Raw genomic sequence first — 23,507 nt, 5'->3', positions numbered from 1 at the left:
CATCCCATCACTGCAGATCCCTGGGAAGCTGGAGTAGTTCTCTTTCCATCTCATTCTCCTCATACCGGTATGTTAGCACAGGCAAATTCTTTTTTTTTTTTTTTTTTTTTTTTTGAGCGGAGTTTAGCTCTTGTTACCCAGGCTGGAGTGCAATGGCACGATCTTGGCTCACCGCAACCTCCGCCTCCAGGGTTCAGGCAATTGTCCTGCCTCAGCCTCCTGAGTAGCTGGGATTACAGGCACGCGCCACCATGCCCAGCTAATTTTTTGTATTTTTAGTAGAGACGGGTTTCACCATGTTGACCAGGATGGTCTCAATCTCTTGACCTCGTGATCCACCCGTCTTGGCCTCCCAAAGTGCTGGGATTACAGGCTTGAGCCACTGCCCCGGGCCACAGGCAAATTCTTATGGCAGTGGCAGAGGTTTGCTGGTGTATTATAAAGGATATTATTGCAAAAGATGCAGATAAAGATACACATAGGGCGAGGTATGGAGGAAGGGACTTGGAGCTTCCATGCTCTCCCTGGGCACACCACCTATCCTGAAGCTCTAAGTCTGTTTTAAAAAGTTGTTCCTGCCAGGCGCTGTGGCTCATGCCTGTAATCCCAGCACTTTGGGAGGCCTAGGCAGGTGGATTATTTGAGGTCAGGAGTTTGAAACCCAACTGGCCAACATGGTGAAACCCCATCACTACTAAAGATAAAAAAAATTAGCAGGGCATGGTGCCGCATGCCTGTAATCCCAGCTACTCGGGAGGCTGAGGTAAGAGAATTGCTTGAATCTGGGAGGTGGAGGTTGCAGTGAGCTGAGATCGCACCATTGCACTCCAGCCTGGGCGACAAGAGTGAAACTCCATCTCAAAAAAAAAAAAAAAAAAAAGTTGTTCCTAATGATAATAATAGCTTGTCTATTTTGATTGGCTACTACTGGTTGGGTTCTTTAAAGAGTTTACTTTAAATCATTTAATCTTCTCAACAACCAGGTAATATAGGTATATTGCTATTCTTATTTTAAAGAGGAAGAAACCAAACAGAGATAGAGAGATAGAGTATATACCCTAAATACAGGCCATGTACTTAATGGGAGATTAAGAGGATTTTCTAAGGTAATTTTGGCTCTATCCTACCTTCACGTTAGAAATTTTTTTTGAGATAGGGTCTCGCTCTGTCCGGGCTGTAGTGCAGTGGTGAGATTATAGTTCACTGCAGCCTTGACCTCCTGGACTCAAACAATCCTCCCACCTCAGCCTCTTGAGTAGCAGATACCACAGGCACCTGCCATTATGCCTGGCTGGTTTTTAGTTTTTTGTAGAGATAGGGATCTCACTATGTTGCCCAAGCTGGTTTCAAACTCTTAAGCTTAAACCATCCTTCCATCTAGGCTTCCCAAAGTATTGGGATTATAGGCATGAGTCACTTTGCCCAGCCTAGTTTATTTCATTTCTACTATTTCTCCTCAATATCCTCAATCTATTTTATAATCTTTTCATTTATCAGAAAGATACTTATAGTGTTACAATATTTTAAATGATTAAAGTATAAACTGAGGCAGGATGTGGTGGTTCCTGCTTGTAATTCTAGCACTTTGGGAGGCTGAGGTGGGTGGGTCACCTGAGGTCAGGAGTTCTAAACCAGTTTGGCCAACATGGTGAAACCCTATCTCTACTAAAAAAACAAAAAAATTAGCCGGTTGTGGTGGTGGACGCCTGTAATCCCAGTTACTCAGGAGGCTGAAGCAGGAGAATCGCTTGAACCCCGGAGGCAGAGGTTGCAGTGAGTTGAGATCACGCCTCTGCACTCCAGCCTGGGTGACAGCGAGACTTCATCTCAAAATAAATAAAGTAAAACATGAACTGGCATTCACTTCACATAAAATTCTATGTTACACGTAATTAATAGAGCTGCCTTTACCTGTGTTTTACTTAAAGAACAATCAAATAGTATATTTCATATTCCTCTTAAGCATTAAGCAGCTTTAAGTTATACATAGTATTTGGTATTTTTTCTTTTGTATTTGATATATATTTTTTTTAAGAGTCTCATTCTATTGTCCAGGCTGGTGTGCAGTGTCACGATCTTGGCTCACAGCAGTCTCCACGTCCCGGTTCAAGTGATTCTTCTGCCTCAGCCTCCCAAGTAGCTGGGATTACAGGCACACGCCCTGCTAGTTTTTGTGTCTTTAGTAGAGATGCAGTTTTGCTGCGTTGCCCAGGTTGATCTCACACTTCTGGCGTCAAGTGATCCACCCATCTGAGCCTCCCAAAGTGCTGGGATTACAAGTGTGAGCCACTGCACTGGCCTGATACTAAATCTTGTCTTCTCTCTCCTAGAGAAATAAGCTTTTTGAGGAAATGATAAATCTAGGTAGAGAGAGATATTTTCCAAAAAGTTGCATTGGTTAATGAGGTGATTTAGGATTGCGTTGATGTCATTTATAGGGTTCCAAATTACAGACTTAATGGGTAAAACACCTAGAATTGCCCCACATAGGCTCTATGGAAGATCTCTGAGAATCTGAGAAGATTTACAAAGAGTAAATGAATATGATAGTATATTGTTAATATGGGGAAATCTTTATTTCCCCAAGTAATATGAGAGTTAAACATGGTTTTTCACAGGTGATCTGTGCTTTGGAACCTGGAGTTTAATTTTTGGAATACAGTAACATAGTGATTAAGAGCTTTAGGCATTAAACTCAGAAAAATTCAGGCTGGAGGTTTGAGAGCTATTTAGATGAGTTCCTAATTATTGCATTTTTAAAATTTATTTATTTAGAGACAGAGACTCTGTTGCTCAGGCTGGAGTGCAGTGGCACTATATCGGCTCACTGCAACTTCCACCTCCAGAGTTCAAGCGATTCTCCTGCCTCAGCCTCCCAAGTAGCTGGGATTACAGGCAGATGCCACCATGCCCCACTATTTTTTTATATTTTTAGTAGAGATGTGGTTTCACCATGTTAGCCAGGCTGGTCTCGAATTCTTGACCTCAAGTGATCAGCCTGCCTTGGCTTCCCAAAGTGCTAGGATTACAGGTGTGAGCCACCGAACCCAGCCTTAGTTTATTTTTTGTAGAGAGAAGGTCTTACTATGTTGCCCAGGTTGGTCTTAAACTCCTAGGCTCAAGTGGTCCTCATGCCTCAGCCTCTCAAAGTGTTGGGATGACAGGGTTGAGCCACTGTACCCAGCCAGGGTTCCTGATTGTTGTAATCAATAGAACATCATTTCTTCCCCCCCACCCCCACCCCAATGGAGATTCTCTCTTTCCACCCAGGCTAGAGTGCGATGGCGCAGTCTCGGCTCACAGCAATGTCTGCCTGCCAGGTTCAAGTGATTCTCCTTGCCTCTGCCTCTAGAGTAGCTGAGACTGCAGGCATCTGCTATCACACCTGGCTAATTTTTATATTTTTAGTAGAGATGGGGCTTTACCATGTTGGCCAGGCTGGTCTAGAACTCCTGACCTCAAGTGATCTGCCCACCTTGGCCTCCCAAAGTGCTGGGATTACAGGCATGAGCCACCGTGTCCGGCAATAGAACATCATTTCTAATCAATTTTTGATCTAATCTATTTCAGTCAAATAATCATTGCTTATTTAACAAATAATTGGCAACATTTACCATCTCCCGTGTAAAACTATGGGCTTCTCATATATTAATCCTCACATACTAAGAAATGTGTCAAGTAGGAGGAGAAAGAAACACAAGTAAATCTTAAGCTTCAGATGTCAGTAAGGAAAATGCTGTTTAAAAATACTGGTACTGGGGGTGGGTGGGGAAAAAAAAGAAAAAAGAAAAAAATTAAAAATACTGGCACTTTGCCAGGTGTGGTGGCTCACGCCTGTAATTTCAGCACTTCAAGAGGCTGAGATGGGCAGATAACCTGAGATTGGGAGTTCAAGACCAGCCTGACCAACATAGAGAAACCCTCTCTCTACTAAAAATACAAAATTACCTGGGCATGTTGGCGCATACCTGTAATCCCTGTTACTTGGGAGGCAGGAGAATCGCTTGAACCCAGGAGGCGGAGGGTGTGGTGAGCTGAGATTGTGCCATTGCACTCCAGCCTGGGTAATAAGCGAAACTTCATCTCTAAATAAATAAATAGGCACCTGGCCTGGTGCGGTGGCTCACACCTGTAATCCCAGCACTTTTGGAGGCTGAGGCAGGTGAATCACCTGAGGTCAGGATTTCGAGACCAGACTGGCTATCAGATTGCAAAGCAATTTCACAAATAGCTTGTTTCTAGTTTTAATTGTGATATATATGTTTTTTTATCATAGGCCTCAATGGGCTCTGCCCCTTTGACAACATTATGAAACCCTGTCTCTACTAAAAGTACAAAAAATTAGCCAGGCATGGTAGTAGGTGCCTGTAATTCCAGCTGTTAGGGAGGCTGAGGCAGGAGAATTGCTTGAACCTAGGAGGCGGAGGTTGCAGTGAGCCAAGATCGTACCATTGCACTCTAGCTTGAGCTACAAGAAGGAAACTCCGTCTCAAAAAAAAAAAAAAGTACCTTAATGTATTCAGGTTATCATGCCAGATACAGACTTTCTAAGCGCTTGCTGCCAGTTCCTCCTCTTCCCTCTGCTTTGAAACCAAGGAGAAACTCAGGGCAGCCAGATAATATTACAACAGGATTTTAACTCTAGAGGGCAGTGCCTGAGTTATTTTGATGTATAGAAATTCCTTTGTGTTGCCTAATAATATTCACAATTAATGACTCATGGTTTGTAGTTCAGCAGTCTAATGATTACATGGAGAATTTATCTGTTTGTTACCAACTTTAGGGAGAATATTTTGGGAATGAAGTTTAAAAAATGACTTAAAACATCAGGCATGGTGACTCACGCCTGTAATCCCAGCACTTTGGGAGGCCAAGGTGGGTGGATCATTTGAGGTCAGGAATTTGAGACAAGCCTGGCCAACAGGATGAAGCTCTGTCTCTACTAAAAATACAAAAATTAGCCAGGCGTTGGTGGTGTGTGCCTGTAGTCCCAGCTACTCAGGAGGCTGAGGCAGGGGAATCACTTGAACCCAGAGGCGGAGGTTGCGGTGAGCCGAGATCACGCACGCCATTGCTCTCCAGCCTGGGTGACAGAGCAAGACTGTCTCAGAATAAAAAAAGGACTTAAAAGTAATCGGTAATATCTTTATTATATTTCTACCTGGGATTACAGGTGTGAGCCACCACACCCGGCAACAAAGTCATCCTTAACCTTAAGTTTGTCCAGCTGCTTCTTGACTGTCTTTTGGACAGAAATTTTAGGACTTGTAGTTCTTGTACACTTAACTCCTGAGAAGCTTACTGCATTAGTCAGAATTGTGATAATTCTTACCACTGTCCAAAGGAATCTACTCTCATTTTTCAGGAGAGTTGCTGCGGCAGTACAACCCATGAGAAAGCTTAAGTTCTCTAGACGTTGGTAAAATAACATTTCCAGTCAAACATCTATGCCTCAGATTTAGCTTTAATGTGACAGATGTACCTTAAAATATTAGAATTCAAATCACTTAAAATAATACCCTAAGTACAGATAGTAACATTTTAATAATTGTCTTTCCACATTTGACTTGTCTTGAAGCTACTTCATTGTACTTTGTATGTGTGCTGCTCCCTGATAATCTTACACCTTGACCATAGTTGTGCTTTCTTATTTTTTTACAGGATATGATAAACTCAAAAAGAAAAACCAACAGCAAAACCTTTCCAGGGTTTTTGAAAGTTTGCTGTCTAATTTACAGTTTATTAATCTGGCACTATATATTCATTTTTAGAAATGCCTCTGAATGCAACAGTTCACTGAAATTATTTCCAGAGTGGACCACAGGGTAAGAAAGCTGAATTGACTGTGTTGAGTTGAAAATGCTTTTATCACAACCTTGTATTTTTCTGGATTATGAGCATCAGAATAAATTATATAAGAGTCCTGTATAAGATCACTTCTCAGCAATTTATTAGGAATTGCACAAGGAGATAAACTGGATTTCTTTTTTTAAATTTTTAAACAAATCACTTCTTGGCAAAGATAGTATGGTCCCTATATTTACTCTTTTCTTATTTTGTTCCTTAACATGTTTGCATACCTAGGAGTGTTCCTGCCTGCTGTATAATCTGTTTCTTAAACCCATGGGGCTTTGCGTAGATTGAAATACGAGGATTATGGGAATAGTGCTCAGAACTCTGCAGGCTCTCTGGAAATACAGTATACCTCTTTGCCTTAGCCAGCAGAATGTGAGTTCTCTGCTGACACCTGGGGGTTGAGTGGTAGATATTGTGCTTTTATCTGTCATTTGATTTGCTACCTAGGAAAGAAGTGCAGTATTATGGGCAGGACTTGTGTCTTGCCTTACCAACGTTCAGACTTTTTAAAAGATAATGAATCTTACTTCTTGAAAGAGCAGGAGATGAAAATCAGTGTCCTCCTGCTTCTGTTTCTTTCTTCATAGCTTTCCACTTGGGTAGCAGAAAACTTTTTGGCTATATTTGGTGCATTTTGTTTGTGGAATTCCTCAAGAATGCATTCTTGACTTTTTTTTTTTTCCTGAAACAGTCTTGCTGTGTCACCCACGCTGGAGTATAGTGGCATCATCATGGCCCTCTGCAGCCTCAACTTCCCAGTTAAGCCATCCTCTCAATTCAGCCTCCCACCTCCCTGGCCCCGCCCCAATAGCTGGGACTACAGGCCCATGCCATACCCAGCGTGTGTGTGTGTGTGTGTGTGTGTGTGTGTGTGTGTGTGTAGAAGATGGTGTCTCCCTATGTTGTCTAGGCTGCCTGTAAAACTTGACATTCAACAGTCTCTTGTTTTTATTCATTGAGAAATTGGCTTCATTCTTTTACTGAAATGGGAGAAGTATTATTTATCTTATTATTTTTAAATGAATTTGGTTTTTTTGAGATGGAGTTTTACTCTTGTTACCCAGGCTGGAGTGCAATGGCATGGTCTTGGCTCACTGCAACTTTCACCCCCGGGGTTCAAACAATTTTCCTGCCTCAGCCTCCTGAATAGCTAGGTTTACAGGTGTGTGCCACCATGTCTGGCTAATTTTGTATTTTTAGTAGAGGCGGGGTTTTTACCATGTTGGTCAGGCTGGTCTTGAACTCCTGGGCCTCAGCCTCCCAAAGTGTTGGGATTACAGGCGTGAGCCACCGTGCCTGGCTGGGAAAAGTATCTCCCTCGCCCCCCCCCCATCCCCATCCCCGTCCCCGTCCCTGTCCCTGTCTCTGTCTCTTTGGAGACAGAATCTGGCTTGGTTGCCAGGCTGGAGTACAGCACAATCTCGGCTCACTGTAACCTCCCCATCTCTCGGGTTCAGGCAATTCTCTTGTCTCAGCCTCCTGAGTAGCTGGGACTAGAGGTGCACACCACCATGCCCAGCTAACTTTCGTATTTTTGGTAGAGACAGGGTTTCACCATTTAGCCAGGATTTTCTTGATCTCCTGACCTTGTGATCCATCTGCCTGGACCTCCCAAAGTGCTAGGATTACAGGCATAAGCCACCGTGCCTGGCCGGGGAAAGTATTCTTAAGACTACATTATGGCCTACTGTATTTGGCCCATAGCAAATCCAGCATAGAATCCTTTGCAAACATGTCATTGTAGCAGTTTTCCCACATTTTAGCATTTATATGTTATAGAATTACTGGAAACAAAGACTTTAAGTTTGTATTTGTTTTTCTTTTCATTTCTATTGAATGGTTGGTCTGTGGTTGACAGTTTATATACTGTATAAATAAAGACTGTTTTATTTTACTTTTAGAGACAGGGTCTTGCTCTGTTGTCCAGGCTAGTCTTGAACTCCTTGATTCAAGCAGTCCTCCCATCTAGACCTCCCAAAGTGCTGGGATTACAGATGTGAGCCACCACACCTGGCCCTATGAGAGTATTTTAAATTAACATCCAAGAATCTAAACTACAACTAGTATTACATAGTTATGCTTAAGAAAGCATTTTTGGGGCTGGGTACAGTGGCTCACATCTGTAATCCAAGCACTTTGGGAGGCCGAGGCAGGTGGATCACGAGGTCAAGAGATCAAGACCATCCTGGTCAACAAGGTGAAACCCTGTCTCTACTCAAAATGCAAAAGATTAGCTGGGCATGGTGGTGCGTGCTTGTAATCCCAGCTACTCGGGAGGCTGAGGCAGGAGAATTACCTGAACCCAGGAGGCGGAGGTTGCGGTGAGCCGAGATCGCACCATTGCACTCCAGCTTGGGTGACAAGAGTGAAACTCCGTCTCAAAAAAAAAAATGCAAAAATTAGCTGGACATGGTGGCACGTGCCTATAGTCCCAACTGCTTGGAAGGCTGAGGTGGGAGGATCCCTTGAACCTGGGAGGCAGAGGTTGTAATGAGCTGAGATTGCAGCACTGTACTCCAGCCTGGGCGACAAAGCAAGACCCTGTTTCCAAAAAACAAAAAAAGCAAGCATTTTTGTTTGGAGACATGTCCTCCAAATATTTGGAAATTGTTATATTTCTTGTAAGTGGAACTATGTTTTCTCTATATTTGAAATCCTTCTGTTCTTGTACATTCTTTTGCATTCTACATGACTTTATGTATGTTTAAAAACACATTTTTACATTTCTTTAGCAGGAGCCATGTAGTTTAAAAGTCTTTTTTATTTCAGCAGTGTATGTTTAGGACCAATTGGATATGTGAGTAGGTAGAAAATATTTAACCATTTATGGTGACAAAGCAGATGAACAAGAATGTGTTTGGTTTTATTTGTAATATAAAACAACTATGAAGGGAAATGCCAAACAATAGTAGTAAATCTGACTTTGGAAATACCTCTGACATAGAATTCTGTGATAGCTTTAATTAGGTATTATTAGCTGGTCTGTTTGGGACTTGTTTGATGAACTGTTACATGACTTTGACTGCCAGCCAACCTTTATTCTGGCTGCTCCTTAGGTGACTGCCAGTCAACAATTACTCCAAGCTGATCTTACAGTTTTTCCATAGTTGTCAGTGTTCTATTCCTGAGTATAGTCTCTTGGCATAGTGTGGTTCATAAACGACTGACTGCACTGATAACTTTTGTTAGAACTCACCACTTGCCAGATAGCCCAGATACCATATGTTACTCCTTCAGGAAATAGCTCTTAAGAGCCTGCCAAATGCTAGATACTTAAAGGCAGCAGGGCTTATAAGGGTGAACTGAATTGAACTGAACTTCTTGGAGCATACTACCTAGTGGTATAGGCAGGCAATAATCATTAACTAGGCAGATACGTAATATGATTTCAAATGGTGATAAATTATTATGAAAACCGTAAAGCTGAGTAAAGAGAAGAAAGATGGGGAATGGCAGGATACACTTGAACCAGGATAGTCAGGGGAGGTCCTGTTTGGTTAATGGGCCAGGTTGTCATGAAGGATCTTGTAGGTCACAATTAAAGAATTTGAGTGTAATAAAGAACAGATAGGGGGTATTTAGTAGAGGAATAATATGTCCAAATTTGTACTTTTTGTTTTGTTTTGAGATGGAGTTTTGGTCTGTTGCCCAGACTGGAGTGCAGTGGTGCTATCTTGGCTCACAGCAATGTCCACCTCCCGGTTCCAAGTGATTCTCCTGCTCAGGCTTCCAAATAGGTGGGATTACAGGCGTGTGCTGCCATACTTGGCTGATGTATTTGTAGTAGAGACAGGGTTTCACCACGTTGGTCAGGCTGATCTCGAACTCCTGACCTCAAAAGATCCATCCACCTCGGCCTCCCTGGATTTGTGTTTTAAGAACACACTGACTATGCTCTGTAGAGGACAGATTGCTTTCAAATAGAGCAAGTGGCTTACACCTGAAATCCTAGCACTTTGGGAAGCCGGTGGGTCGCCTGAGGTTGGGAGTTCCAGAACAGCCTGGCAGAAACCCACCTCTGCTAAAAATGCAAACAGCCAGGTGTGGTGGCGGGCACCTGTAGTCCCAGATACTTGGGAGGCTGAGGCAGAAGAATCACTTGAACCCCTGGTGGCAGAGGTTGCGGTGAGCCGAGATGGTGCCACTTTCAGCCTGGGCAAAAGAACAAAACTCTTGTCTCAAAAAAAAAAAAAAAGTGAATGAAGCAAGCCCCCCCCCCCCCACACAAAGATGTACATGTGTGTATATACAAGATTCTGTATTCAGTTTCTGGAAGTTCTTGAATTCACTGAAGTTCTCAAAAGTTGAAAGATTCAGGTTAACCCATACACCCTTGTTCCTGGATGATAATCTAGTTCCTAACTTTACTAGTGAGTATAATACACTTAAAAAAAAAAAAAAAAAAAAAAAAAAAACTGAGTGATTTCAGCTTTTCACTTTAAGAATTTTTTTAAATAGCAGGGGTACACAGTTTTTGCTAATTTTAGAATGCTTTTTATACGCCATTCTTTCTTCTTCATTCTTCACTGCTATTTAGTGAAGTTTGTACCGTTATTACATTTACCCAAGATGCATGGAGTTGCCCAGATAGTAAAGATGGATTTCAAACGCAGTACCTGTTCTTTACCTACTGAACCAAGTGCTCAGTATAGTCTCCAGAACATAGTATGGAATGAAACTGTTGTCGCTGCTGCTGTTTGCTGTTCATTGATGTAACAAATGTTCTTTCTTTTCTTTCCTTTCCTTTTCCCTCCCTCCCTCTCTTCCTCTCTCTTTCTCTTTCCCTCCCTCCCTCCCTCCCTCCCTCCCTCCCTCTCTCCCTCTCTCTCTCTCTCTCTCTCTCTCTCTCTCTTTCATTTATTTATTTATTTTTGAGACAAGATCTCCCTCTGTTACCCAGGCTGGAGTACAGTGGCATGATCTCAGCTCACTGTAGTCTCTACCTCCCAGGCTCAAGTGATCCTCCTGCCTCAGCCCCTCAAGTAGTTGGGATTACAGGTGCAAACCACCATGCCTGGCTAATTTTTGTAATTTTTTGTAGAAGACAGGGTTTTACCATGTTGCCCAGGTTGGTCTTGAACTTCTGGACTCAAGTAGTCTTCTCTATCTCAGCCTTCCGAAGTGCGGGGATTATAGACATGAGCCACTGCATCTAGCCAGTGTATCTAGCCAGTGTAGCAATTTTTTTTTTTTTTTAGCAACTACTCTTACTGGATTTTAATTTAAAAAAAAATTTTTTTTAAGAGATACAGTCTTGCTATATTGCGCAGGCTGGTGTTGAACTCCTGGGCTCAAGAGATTCTCCCACCTCGGCCTCCCATAGTGCTGGAATTACAGGTGTGACTCATCACACCTGGCCCCCTTAGTTCTTGATGATAGTAATTTTTTTCTTAGGACCCTTAGATGGAAGGAACAAAATTCATTTCAAACTAGCTTACCTGTAATAGTGAATCTTATGGGTAGATACTGGCATTTGGGATAGGAAGTTGCAGGATTTATGAAGTAGTTGTTCCAGGAACCAGAAAGTTCAGAAACCCACATAGTCCCTACCTGATCATTGCAGACCTGATCTTTTCGTAACAGCGTTATTGAGATATAATCCACCAATTTAAAGTGTATAATTCTGGGGTTTCAGCATATTCACAAAACTGTGCAACCATTACCACAATCAATTTTAGAGTAACCCCCCAATCAAAAAAAAAAAAAACCAGGCTGTGCGCGGTGGCTCACACCTATAATCCCAGCACTTTGGGAGGCCGAGGCAGGTGGATCACGAGGTCAAGAGATCGAGACCATCCTGGTCAACAAGGTGAAACCCCATCTCTACTAAAAATACAAAAAATTAGTGGGCATGGTGGTGCACGCCTGTAGTCCCAGCTACTCAGGAGGCTGAGGCAGGAGAATTGTTTGAACCCAGGAGGCAGAGGTTGTGGTGAGCCGAGATCGTGCCATTGCACTCCAGTCTGGGTAGCAGCAGCAAAACTCCGTCTCAAAACAAACGAACAAAAAAAAACCCTTAGCTATAACACTATAATCTTCCCAATCCCTGTTAGGCCACCACTTAATCTGCTTTCTGTTTTATACACTTGCGTGTTTAACTTTCATATGAATGGAGTCATAAAATACATGGACTTTTGTGACTTTCTGCATTCACTTAGCATATTGTTTTCAAGGTTCATCCACGTTTTAGTATGTACCAGTATTTCTTTTTAGTACTATTCATTGTTTGGATATACTGTACCACATTTTATCTGTTCTTCAGTTGGTAGACATTTGGATTATTTCCACCTTGTGGCTATTAGGAATACTGTTGCTATGAATATTCTTATGTTTTAAGGTTTATTAACCTGTGATTCTGTCCTGAAGTCCTACAATCCCAATATACAGAAAAGAAGCTTGATGTTTTTTATTGTTCTGGTCAGGCTTTTGGAAGGTGAAAGAATAATTTTATTTAGGTTTTCCTTTTGAAATATTGAAAGTCATCAGAGAATGTTTTTTTATTGTTTGAAGTCCACAGAGCTCCCAAGACTCCATGCTGGGAGTAAGACTTGATGCAGTTCTACCTACCCTCAATCCCACCATGCAGCCACTGAGGTACAGGGAGTGTGGGCCTTCCTAGTAGCTCCGAATTTAGTACCAGTGACTTTGATAGTGTTTTGACCTTTAATGATCAACATGCTATCTTTTTTTTTCCCACTGAAATAGTCTACCCAAATGACATGCTATCTTTTTTTTTAAGTGACATGGTAGGTTTAGGCAACTATAATTTTTTTTTTTTTTTTTTTTTTTTTTTGAGACTAGGTCTTATTCTGTCACTCCAACAATGCTGGAGTGCAGTGTTGAAATCTTGGCTTATTGCAGCCTCTGCCTCCTGGGCTCAAATTATCTTCCCACAGCAGCTTCCTGAGTTGCCAGGACCACAGGTGCTCACTGCCACCTGGCTAATTTTTTGTATTTTTAGTAGAGATAGGGTCTCACCGTGTTGCCCAGACTGGTCTTGAACTTCTGGGCTCAATCCGCTTGCCTTAGCCTCCCACAGTGCTGGGATTAACATCATTTTAAAAATTATTCTTGCTGGCCAGGCTCGGTGGCTCACACCTGTAATCCTAATACTTTGGGAGGTCTAGGTGGACAGATTGCTTGAGCTCAGGAGTTCAAGACCAGCCTGGGCAACATGGTGAAAACTGATTTCTACAAAAAATAAAAAAAGTTAGCTGGGCATGGCGGCTTGTGCCTGTGCTCTCAGCTTTTTAAGAGACTGAGGTGGGAGGATTGCTTGAGCCTGGGAGGCGGAAGTTGCGGTGAAATGAGATCATGCCAGTTCACTACACCCTGGGTAACAGAGTGAGACTCCGTCTCGAAAAAAGAAAAAAAAAATTGTGATAAAATTTACATAACATAAAATTTATCATTTTAACTATTTTTAAGTGTGCCATTCAGTGGCATTAAGTACATTTACATTGTCCTGCAACCATCACCACCATCCATCCATTCCAGAGCTTTTCCACCATCCCAAACTGAACTCTGTATGATGTCAGTGGAATCATTTAGTATTTTGCCTTTTGTGACTGGCTTATTATACTTAGCATAGTGTCCTCAAGGTTTATCCATGTGGTCACATGTGTCAAAATTTCCTTTTTTAAAAATACTGTTAATATTCCATTGTATATATGGATCACATCTTATTTATCCATTCATTTGTTGATGGACACTTGGGTTGTTTCTACCTTTTAGCTATTAGGAATAACACTACTGTGAACATGGATGTACAAGTACCTGTTTGAGTTTCTTTTTCAGTTCTTTTGGGTCTTTACCCAGTATTGAAATTGTTGGATCATATGATAATTCCATTTTTAATTTTTTGAGAAACTGCTGTATCATTTCCATAGCAACTAATACCATATTAGCAGTGCATGGGCTTCCAACTTCTCCACATCCTTGCCAACCTTCTCTTCTTCCCTTTCTTTCTTTTTTTAGATAATAGCCACACTAATGGGTATGTATCTCATTGTGATTTTGATTTTTATGTCCCTAAAATAGTGATGTTGAGCATCTTTTCATGTGAACCAATTAACCAGTTACGTATCTTTGACCAATTATGTATATATTTCCTTTTTGAGAAATGTTCATTCAAATCCTTCACTTACTTAAATATTGGGTTGTCTTTTTTACTACTGAGTTATGAGTGCTTCTATATTCTGTAGGAAAAAATACATTCACTAGGTGCAAATGATTTTCAAGTATTATCTCCCATTCTTTGAGTTATCTTTTTACTTTCTTGATTGTTTGTTTAGAGACAGAGTCTTGCTCTGTTGCCCAGTGTGGAGGGCAGTGGCATGATCTCGGCTCACTGCAATCTCCACCTTCTGGATTCAAGTGATTCTTTCATCTTGGCCTCCCTAGTAGCTGTAACTACAGGCATGCACCATGACGCCCAGCTAATTTTTGTATTTTTTTATAGAGATGGAGTTTCACCATGTTGGCTAGGCTGGTCTCGAACTCCTGACCTCAAGTGATCTGCCTGCCTCACCTTCCCAAAGTTCTGGGATTGCAGATGTGAGCCACTGTGCCTGGCCTGGTGTGTTTTGAAGTATAAAAGGTTCCCTCCCTCCCTTCCTTCCTTAATTTATTTTTTTGTAAGGCTGACTTCTAGGCAGTGTGTCCAAAGTCAGCCTCAAAAGTATTTAATGTTGTCCAGGCACAGTAACTCACACCTATAATCCCAGCACTTTCAGAGACTGAGGCGGGCAGATCACTTGAGGCCAGGAGTTTGAGATGAGCCTAGACAACATGGTGAAACCCCACCTTTACTAAAAATACAAAAATTAGTCGAGTGTGGTGGTGGGCAGCTGTAATCCCAGCTACTTGGAGGCTGAGGCAGGAGAATCACTTGAACCCAGGAGGCAGAGATTGTGGTGAGATAAGATTAGATCACTGCATTCCAACCTGGGCAACAAGGTGAGACTGTTTCAAAACAGGAAAAGTTTTTAATCTTGATGAAGTCCAATTTACCTGTTTTTAATTTTTACTTATTTATTTATTTTGAGACAGGGCCAGTTGCCCAGGCTGGAGTGCAGTGGCATGATCCCATGGCTCACTGCAGTCAACCTTTCAGGCTCAGGCCATCTTCCCACCTCAGCCTCCCAAGTAGATGGGACCACAGGCATGCACCACTATACTTGGATGATATTTTGAATTATTTTTTGTAGAGATGGGGTCTCCCTGTATTGCCTAGGCTGGTCTTGAACTCCTGGGGTCAAGTGAATCCTCCCACCTCAGCCTCCCAAAGTGCTGGGATTACAGGTGTGAGCTACCACACCAGGCCGGCCCCCCCGCCGCCTTTGTTTTTTATTGAGACAGAGTTGCGATCTTGGCTCACTGCAACCTCTGCCTCCTGGGTTTAAGTAATTCTCCTGCCTTAGCCTCCCAAGTAGCTGGGATTATAGGCGCCCGCCACCATGCTCGGCTAATTTTTTGTAGAGACAGGGTTTTGCCATGTTGGACGGGCCAGTCTCAAACTCCTGACCTCATGTGATCCACCCGCTTTGGCCTCCCAAAGTGCTGGGATTACAGGTGTGAGCTACCACACCCAGCCAACATTTGTATTTCTAACTCTTAGATTAAGTCTTGATCTGTTGAGTTACATTTTGTATAAGGTGTGAGGTAAGTGCCTAAGTTCATTTTTTTGCATGTGGATATCCAGTTCTCTAAGCACCATTTGTGCTGGGACCATTTAATGTTTGGCATACTTCTCATTTCTATTCCATCAGTCTACGTATCTATCCTTATGACAGTATCACACTGTCTTGATTACTGTAGTTTTGTACTACATTTTGAAATTGGGAAGTCTGAATACTCTGTTGTTTTTCAAGATTGTTTTGGCTATTATGGGTCCCATGTAAATTTCTGGACCTATTTAATCAGCTCCTACAAAGAACCCAGCTGCAATTCTAATAGGAAATATATTGAATCCAGAGATAAGTTTGGAGAGCGTAGCTATCTTAACAGCAGATCTACCCTTGATTTGCATATACGTGGTTGTTTTCATCCGATAGCTTCAGAGTTTATGTGTCCTCAGTTAAAACGAACATTCTGGGCACAGTGCAGTGGCTCATGCAGCATTTTGGGAGGCTGAGGAGGGCAGATCACTTAAGCTCAGGAATTGGAGACCAGCCTGGGCAACATGGCAAAATCCCATCTCTACAAAAAATACAAAAAAATAGCAGGGTGGTGCACCTGTGGTCCCAGCCAGCTACTTGGGGGGGCGTGGCAGGAGGATCAGTTGAGCTCAGAAGGTCGAGCCTTCGGTGAGCTGAGATTGTGCCACTGCATTCCAGCCTGGGTGACAAAGTGAGACCCTCTGTCTCAAGAAAGAAAAAAAAAAAGACCATTTTGTCCAGTCTGTCAATTTCAAATTAAGTTCCCATCTTGGATCCTTGCTCCGTTCAGTGTGGTGGGAGCTAGAGAATTAGGATCATGAATATAAACATGTAAACATAACTGCTGGGGGCTTATTCTGATGGCTAAAAGAAGGAAGTTCTCAAAAGAGAGGTGTAGATACAGTTGTCTCTCAAGCTGATGAAGTAGTTCTGGGTGGAAAGGCTGTGGAACTCTTGGAGAATAGAGTGAAATGGAATCTTGAGGTACAGCCATAGTTGAGGCAGGAAAGAATAGAAGCCAGCAATACAGAGAGGATGCAATTTGAGAGAGAAACTCTTAGAAGCATTGTATAATGAAAGTTTCTTTAGTGGGGAGAGAGAGCGTTAGTCTGAGAAAAATTCTAGAGTTGATTGCTAGAATGATAATTAGACTTGTTTAGGAGTCTAGCAAGTAAGTAGTGGCAAAATACAAGATAATTTAAGAATGGGTTGTATCTGCTAGATAGTGTTTCATTAATATAAGTCTCCAGCCTGGGCAACAAGGCGAGACTGTCTCAAAAAAAAAAAAAAAAAAAAAGTTTTTAATCTTGATGAAGTCCCATTTAGGTATTATCTTCCTGACTCCTACTAGAGCAGATAACTACCTATAGTATTGCTTATTATTGTTTTCTCTTAAATGACTCTCTTAAAAAATAAATACGTTTATTTTTAAAAGGAAATGTTAAAACAGTACTGCATGTAGAAAATCAGTATAGGTATTGCTGCCAAAATATGACAAATGTTCCTGAAAACCTATATAATTTGCCAGATCACACACCAAAAATAACAGCGCGCATAGGCAAAATAAGGACAAACCACTTAATACCAATGTAATTTAAAAACCCTAACATAGCTGGGCGTGGTAGGTCATGCCTGTAATCCCAGCATTTTGGGGAGGCTGAGGCAGATGGATCACCTGAGGTCAGGAGTTCGCATTCAGCCCGGGCAACATGGTGAAACTCTTGTCTCTACTATAAATACAAAAAATTAGCGAGGCGTGGTGGTGGGAGCCTGTAATCTTGGCTACTTGGGAGGCTGGAGCAGGAGAATCGCATGAACCTGGGAGGCAGAGGTTGCAGTGAGCTGAGATCACGCCACTGTACTCCAGCCTGGACAACAAAGTGAGACTCTGTCGCAAAAAAAAAAAGAATATAAATTCTAATATAAATATTAACATAGTTTAAAAGATACTTTAAATTCCTAGTAAATATATATCATGGTAAATATAGAACTTTACCTTTAATTGGAAGATGGGGCAGACATAGTGGCTGATGCCTGTAATCTGAGCACTTTGTGAGGTTGAGGCAGGAGTGTTGCTTGAGCTCAGGAGTTCAAGGCCTGGGCAACATAGTGAGTCACCTGTCTCAAAAAATAAGAAAAGGGAAGAAAAGATGAAAGAAGTTTGAGGCTATTGAGTTACAGAGAAAAGGGTTGAATGATGGCATCATCATAGGTGACGGGCAGTGTAGGTGCAGGCATTTTTGCTGTGAATGTAGTTGTGTACTCAAGGGTGAATGGCTATAGTTCACTATCTTGTGTTGATTTTTTCTTCCTTCCTTCACTCCCTCTTTCCCCTTTCTTCTTCCTCCTCCCCCTCCCCTTCCCCTTCCTCTCCCCACTTCATTCTTCTTCCTTCTTCTTTCTTCTTCTTTTTTTTTTTTTTTTGAGAAAGGGTCTTGCTTTGTCACCCAGACTGGAGTGTTACCCAGGCTCTTACCTCCCGGGCTCAAGCAATCTTCCCAAAGTGTTGGGATTCCAGGTGTGAGCTACCTTGTACCGCCTTGTGGTTGATTTGCCCAAAAATGAGGGGTAGAACACTGTTAGAAGTTCTTTTAAGGGCCAGGTGTGGTGGCTCACACCTGTAATCCCAGCACTTTGGGAGGCCAAGGCAGGTGGATTACGAGGTCGAGAGATCGAGACCATCCTGGTCAACATGATGAAACCGCGTCTCTACTAAAAATACAAAAAATTAGCTGGGCACGGTGGTGCATGCCTGTAATCCCAGCTACTCAGGAGGCTGAGGCAAGAGAATTGCCCGAACCCAGGAGGTGGAGGTTGCGGTGAGCCGAGATCGAGCCATCGCACTCCAGCCTGGGTAACAAGAGCTAAACTCCATCTCAAAAAAAAAAAAAAAAAAAAGTTCTTTTAAAGCATATGGTCAAAATGCACTCAGAACTGCCAGGAGAAATCACACATACTGCTAGATTCCACAACTACTTTTATTATAAAACAAAGCAACATTATTTTTTATAATTTTATTATTATTATTATTTTGTTTTTTGAGACAGAGTCTTGTTGCCCGGGCTGGGGTGCAGTGGTGCATTCTCAGCTCACTGCCACCTCCTCTTCCCAGGGTCAAGCAATTCTGCTGCCTCAGTCTCCCGAGTAGCTGGAATTACAGGCACCCACTAACCATGTCTGGCTAGTTTTTGTATTTTTAGTAGACACAGGGTTTCAACAGGCTGGTCTCAAACTAACGTCAGGTGATCCGCCTGCCTTGGCCTCCAGAAGTGCTAGAATTACAGGTGTGAGCCACTGCGCCTGGCCAAAATACACACACACACACGCACTCTCTCTCTCACTCTTATTTATTTATTCATTCATTCAGGAATGACAGAGTCTCATCTCACTCTGTTGCCCAGGCTAGAACTCAGTAGTGTGATCTTGGCTCACTGCAGTCCCCGCCTCGTGGGTTCAAGCAGTTTTTATGTCTCAGCCTCCCAAGTAGCTTGGTGGCATGTGCCACCAAGCCCGGCTTTTTTTTTTTTTTTTTTTTTTTTGAGATGGAGTCTCACTCTCTCACCTAGGCTAGAGTGCAGTAGTGCAGTCTTGGCTCACTGCAACCTTCGCCTCCCAGATTCAAGAGATTCTCCTGCCTCAGCTTCTCAAGTAGCTGGGATTACAGGTGCCCACCACAATGTCCAGCTAAATTTTTGTATTTTTAATAGAGATGGGGTTTCACCATGTTGGCTAGGCTGGTCTTGAACCCCTGACCTCAAGTGATCCACCCCCCTCGGCCTCCCCAAGTGCTGGGATTGCAGCCAGGTGCCACCACACCTGTCCTAAAAACAACATTATTAATTTTTTTATTTGTTTGTTTTTGAGACAGGGTCTCCCTCTGTCACCCAGGCTAGAGTGCAGTGGCATGATCTCCGCTCATTGCAGCCTCTACCTCCCAGGTTCAAGAGATTCTCCTGCCTCAGCTTCCCAAGTAACTGGGATTACAGGTGCCCACCACAATGCCCAGCCAATTTTTATATTTTTAGTGGAGACAGGATTTCACCATATTGCCCAGGCTGGCCTTGAACTCCTGAGCTCAAGCAGTTCACCCACCTTGACTTTCCAAAGTGCTGAGATTACAGTTGTGAGCCATCGTACCTGGCCTAGAAAGTCCTAAAGAAGTATGAAATGTATACTAGCATATAACTGAGACTTTTTCCTTATTATATTATTTTAATTTATATCTTGTATACATATCCCTTATAATCATTTTGTAAACCATGAATAGGATATATCCCCTGCTTTGGAAAACACTGTGGTGCTTACTATGTTATTAATGTTGTTCAACCACCTTGGGTATCTCAAGACCTAGCACAGGTTTTACCGTTCACCTCCTCCACAGGGGTGAGAATATACTTAAAGGGGCCAACTTTGAAAATGTGGGCTATTTCCTTCCATTCTTTCTTCCTCCTTCCCTCCCTCCTTCCCTCTCTTTGCTCTTCCTCCAGCTGCTTTCCTCCCATCCTCCCTCTCTGGCACCCTCAAGAGAAGAAAAGGTGATTGTGTAGATAATAGTTGGAGACTGCTAGAAAGGGTCACATAATTGTGGATTCTTGTGTCTGGTGCACAGTTGTCATCCAGGGATTTCTCTCCATTGGCCTTCTGGGGATTTCCTTCACTACTTTCCTGTGCTGAATGTCCTGTTTCCTATATCCTAAGTCTTTCTCTTGCTTTATTCACCTGACAAATCCCTTGAGAAAGGAATCATGGAGGTTAAAATTTTTGTAATTGTGAATGTTAGAAAACATCTCTCTAGTTCTATCCCTCACCTGATAGTTTTACTGGTTATTCTAAATTGGGGATAGTTTTCCTTCAAAATCTAGGAGGCTTTGCTCCATTATGTCTTCTAGTGTTATTGAGGAGTTTGAAGTCATTCTAATTCCTGATTTTTTTTTCTTTTGAGACACTGTTTCACTCTTGTTGCCCAGGCTGGAGTGCAGTGGTGCAATCTTGGCTCACTGCAACCTCTGCCTCCTGGGTTCAGGTGATTCTCCTGCCTCAGCCTCCGGAATAGCTGGGATTACAGGCACATGCCACCACGCCTGGCCAATTTTTGTATTTGTTAGTAGAGACGGGGTTTCACCGTGTTGGCCAGGCTGGTCTTGGAACTCCTGACCTCATGATCCACCTGCCTCGGCCTCCCAAAGTGCTGGGATTACGGGTGTGACCCACCGAGCCTGGCCTGTATTTCCCCCCCCCCCCCCCAGAAACGGGGTTTCACCATGTTGGCTAGGCTGGTTTTGAACTCCTGACCTCAGGTGATCTGCCCGCCTCGGCCTCCCAAAGTGCTGGGATTACAGGCCTGAGCCACCGCGCCCGGCTTGTATTTTTTTTTTTTTTAACTGTAAAAATTTATAGAATCCTCCATTATGGTAAAATTTAATGTGTTAGGCATTTGATAGGCTAATTTAATCTGATAGTTCAAGTTCTTCTGTTGTGGATTGTGGGTTTTTTCTTTTCTTTTTTTTTTTTTTTTTTTGGAGACAGATTCTTGCTCTGTTGCCAGGCGCCAGGGGATCTCAACTCCCTGCAACCTCCACCTCCTGGGTTCAAGCAATTCTGCTTCAGCCTCCTGAGTAGCTAGGACTACAGGTGCACACCACCATGCCCAGCTAATTTTTGTATTTTTAGTAGAGTTGAGGTTTCACCATGTTGGCTAGGATGGTCTCGATCTCTTGACCTCGTGATCCTCCCGCCTCAGCCTCCCAAAGTGCTGGCATTACAGGTGTGAGCCACCACACCCAGCCTTTTCCTTTCTTCCTCCCCCTGCCCCCCAAGACAGGGTCTCCCTCTGTTTTCCAAGCTGGAGAGTGGTGGCACAATCACAGCTCTTGGCAGCCTTGACCTCCTGGGCTCAAATGATCCTCCCACCTCAGCTCAGCCTATAGCTGGGAGTACAGCTGTACACCACTGCGTTGGACTACGTTTTTATAATTTTTTGTAGAGATGAGGTCACTGTGTTGTCCAGGCTGGTCTGGAGCTCCTGGGTTCAAGTGATCCTCCTGCCTCACCCTCCCAAAGTGCTGGGATTACAGGCCATTATGTTTTTTTTTCTCTGTGTTTTGGTCTTTATCATCCATGTTAGAAGGTCTCCTGGGGGCCGGGCGCAGTGGTTCATGCCTGTAATCCCAGCACTTTGGGAGGCGGAGGCGGGTGGATCACAAGGTCAAGAGATCGAGACCATCCTGGCCAACATGGTGAAACCCCGTCTCTACTAAATACCAAAAAAATTAGCCAGGCATGGTCGCACATACCTGTAATCCCAGCTACTTGGGAGGCTGAGACAGGAGAATCGTTTGAACCCAGGAGGCGGAGGTTGCGGTGAGCCGAGAATGCGCCATTGCACTCCAGCCTGGGTAACAAGAGCGAAACTCCCTCTCAAAAAAAAAAAAAAAAGTCTCCTGAAAAGTCTAATATTCATTGGCAACCTGTTTATTTTTTAAAAGGATAAGATTAAAAACTGATTGGAATCTTCGAGTGCATGGATGAGATTTGTTGTCTTTGAGCTTGACTGTAAGGTAAGGGAAACTAAAGATTTTAGTTTCTTTGAGTTTGGTTACCCCACTGGAGAGAAGGCTGCTGGTTTCTGCACTCAAGGACTTTGTATAGTTTGCAGAACAGTATCCATACTCTTAACTATGTCTGGAATCCTCCAGTCAAGAGATCCTCTAATTTACCTTTTCTAGGAATATAAACCTGGGACTACTTTTTTTTTCTCCTCTTCACTTGAGATGGGTAATGTTTCCATGTCATTATAAGGTTTGAAGGAGGTACATCTCAGACATGAACGTGAAAACTCAATCATCATGCTTATGAACTACAAAAGGATCAGCCTGGAACTTCTTATTAGAAGGGTTTCAGAGAGCTCTTTGGGAACTAGGTTGTTGAATTCTACTTTTTGTCAAAGGAGTATAAAAAATACAAAATAGTCTCTTTCTTTTCTTTTCTTTTTTTTTTAAGATGAGGTTTCACCATGATGGCCAGGCTGGTCTTGAACTCCTGACCTCAGGCGATCCACCCACCTTGGCTTCCTAAAGTGCTAGGATTACAGGCGTGAGCCACCGTGCCCAGCCTAAATAGTCTTTTTCTTTTAAGTTGCTGATGGAAAGCTGACTAATGTGGAATTCTTAGAAAGATTATACCCACTAGTCTTGGTTGCCTTTATCAGTCTCTATCTTTACCCTCTCTAAACTTTTAGAAGCCTTTGTCACTTCTAAGAAAGATGAAGTAGTAGGACAGCCCTCCTTTTCCGGGTTAAACCTACCTCTCCCTGCCCCAAGAGAGCAGAAAAAATAGTTAGTGGTTCATTGCTTCAGAAAATAAGTTTATTGTACAATTCACCCAAGTCTACTCTTTTTTTTGAGACAGAGTTTTGCCCTTGTTGCCCAGGCTGGAGTGCAATGGCACTGTCTTGGCTCACTTCAGCTGCCTCCTCCTGGGTTCAAGAATCACTTGTGTGATTCTTATATGTGTGAGCCATCATGCCTGGCCCAAGTCTACTCTTAAAATATTAAAAACGTTCTATAATCTCAGCTACTCAGGAGGCTGAAGCAGTAGGATTGCTTGAGCCCAGGAGTTTGGATCTAGCCTGGGCAACATAGCAAGACCCCATGTCCAAAAAGAAAATAAAAATAAACAACATTATAGTAGCAGCACTCCCACAGAATTCTTACCTTTGACTCAGTAATCCCATGTCTAGGTTAGTAAGCAAAATACCCATATACTAGAGGATGTCTATTTTAGTTCCCTGTTAGGACAAATAAGGCACACCATTATTTGTAAGATACAAGATTGTAAAATTGGAAAAAAAATGCCTTAAAAATAGATAAAAAGTAAATCATGTCCAACACAGTGGAATATGTTTAGATAATTTATTACTATTATTTTGAGACAGAGTCTTGCTTTGTCTCCCAGGCTGGAGTGCAATGGTGCGATTTTGGCTTATTGCAAGCT

At 42.7% G+C, this 23,507-nt stretch overlaps 1 protein-coding gene and 1 non-coding gene across 14 annotated transcripts in view; one reads left to right on the top strand and one right to left on the bottom strand.

Moving 5' to 3' along the window:
* RAF1 (Raf-1 proto-oncogene, serine/threonine kinase) overlaps positions 1–23,507 on the top strand; it is an 84,699-nt gene that overhangs the window by 20,267 nt on the left and 40,925 nt on the right. For 6 of the 13 annotated variants that reach the window (XM_078351676.1, XM_035273683.3, XM_035273681.3 and 3 more), the window contains exon 2: positions 5,772–5,825. The exons of the other annotated variants lie outside the window; for them this stretch is intronic. The gene's annotated coding sequence lies outside the window, so the exon portion shown is untranslated. The remainder of the gene's footprint in view (positions 1–5,771; positions 5,826–23,507) is intronic. 13 annotated transcript variants of the gene reach the window in all.
* Positions 22,280–22,383, bottom strand: LOC118148209 (small nucleolar RNA U13). The gene has a single exon (XR_004734984.1). It is a non-coding gene; the product is annotated as a small nucleolar RNA U13 (small nucleolar RNA).

Source organism: Callithrix jacchus, chromosome 15, assembly GCF_049354715.1.
Source record: "Callithrix jacchus isolate 240 chromosome 15, calJac240_pri, whole genome shotgun sequence".
In the NCBI taxonomy this organism is placed as follows: Eukaryota; Metazoa; Chordata; class Mammalia; order Primates; family Cebidae; genus Callithrix; species Callithrix jacchus.
This window is presented reverse-complemented; position numbering and strand designations above follow the sequence as displayed.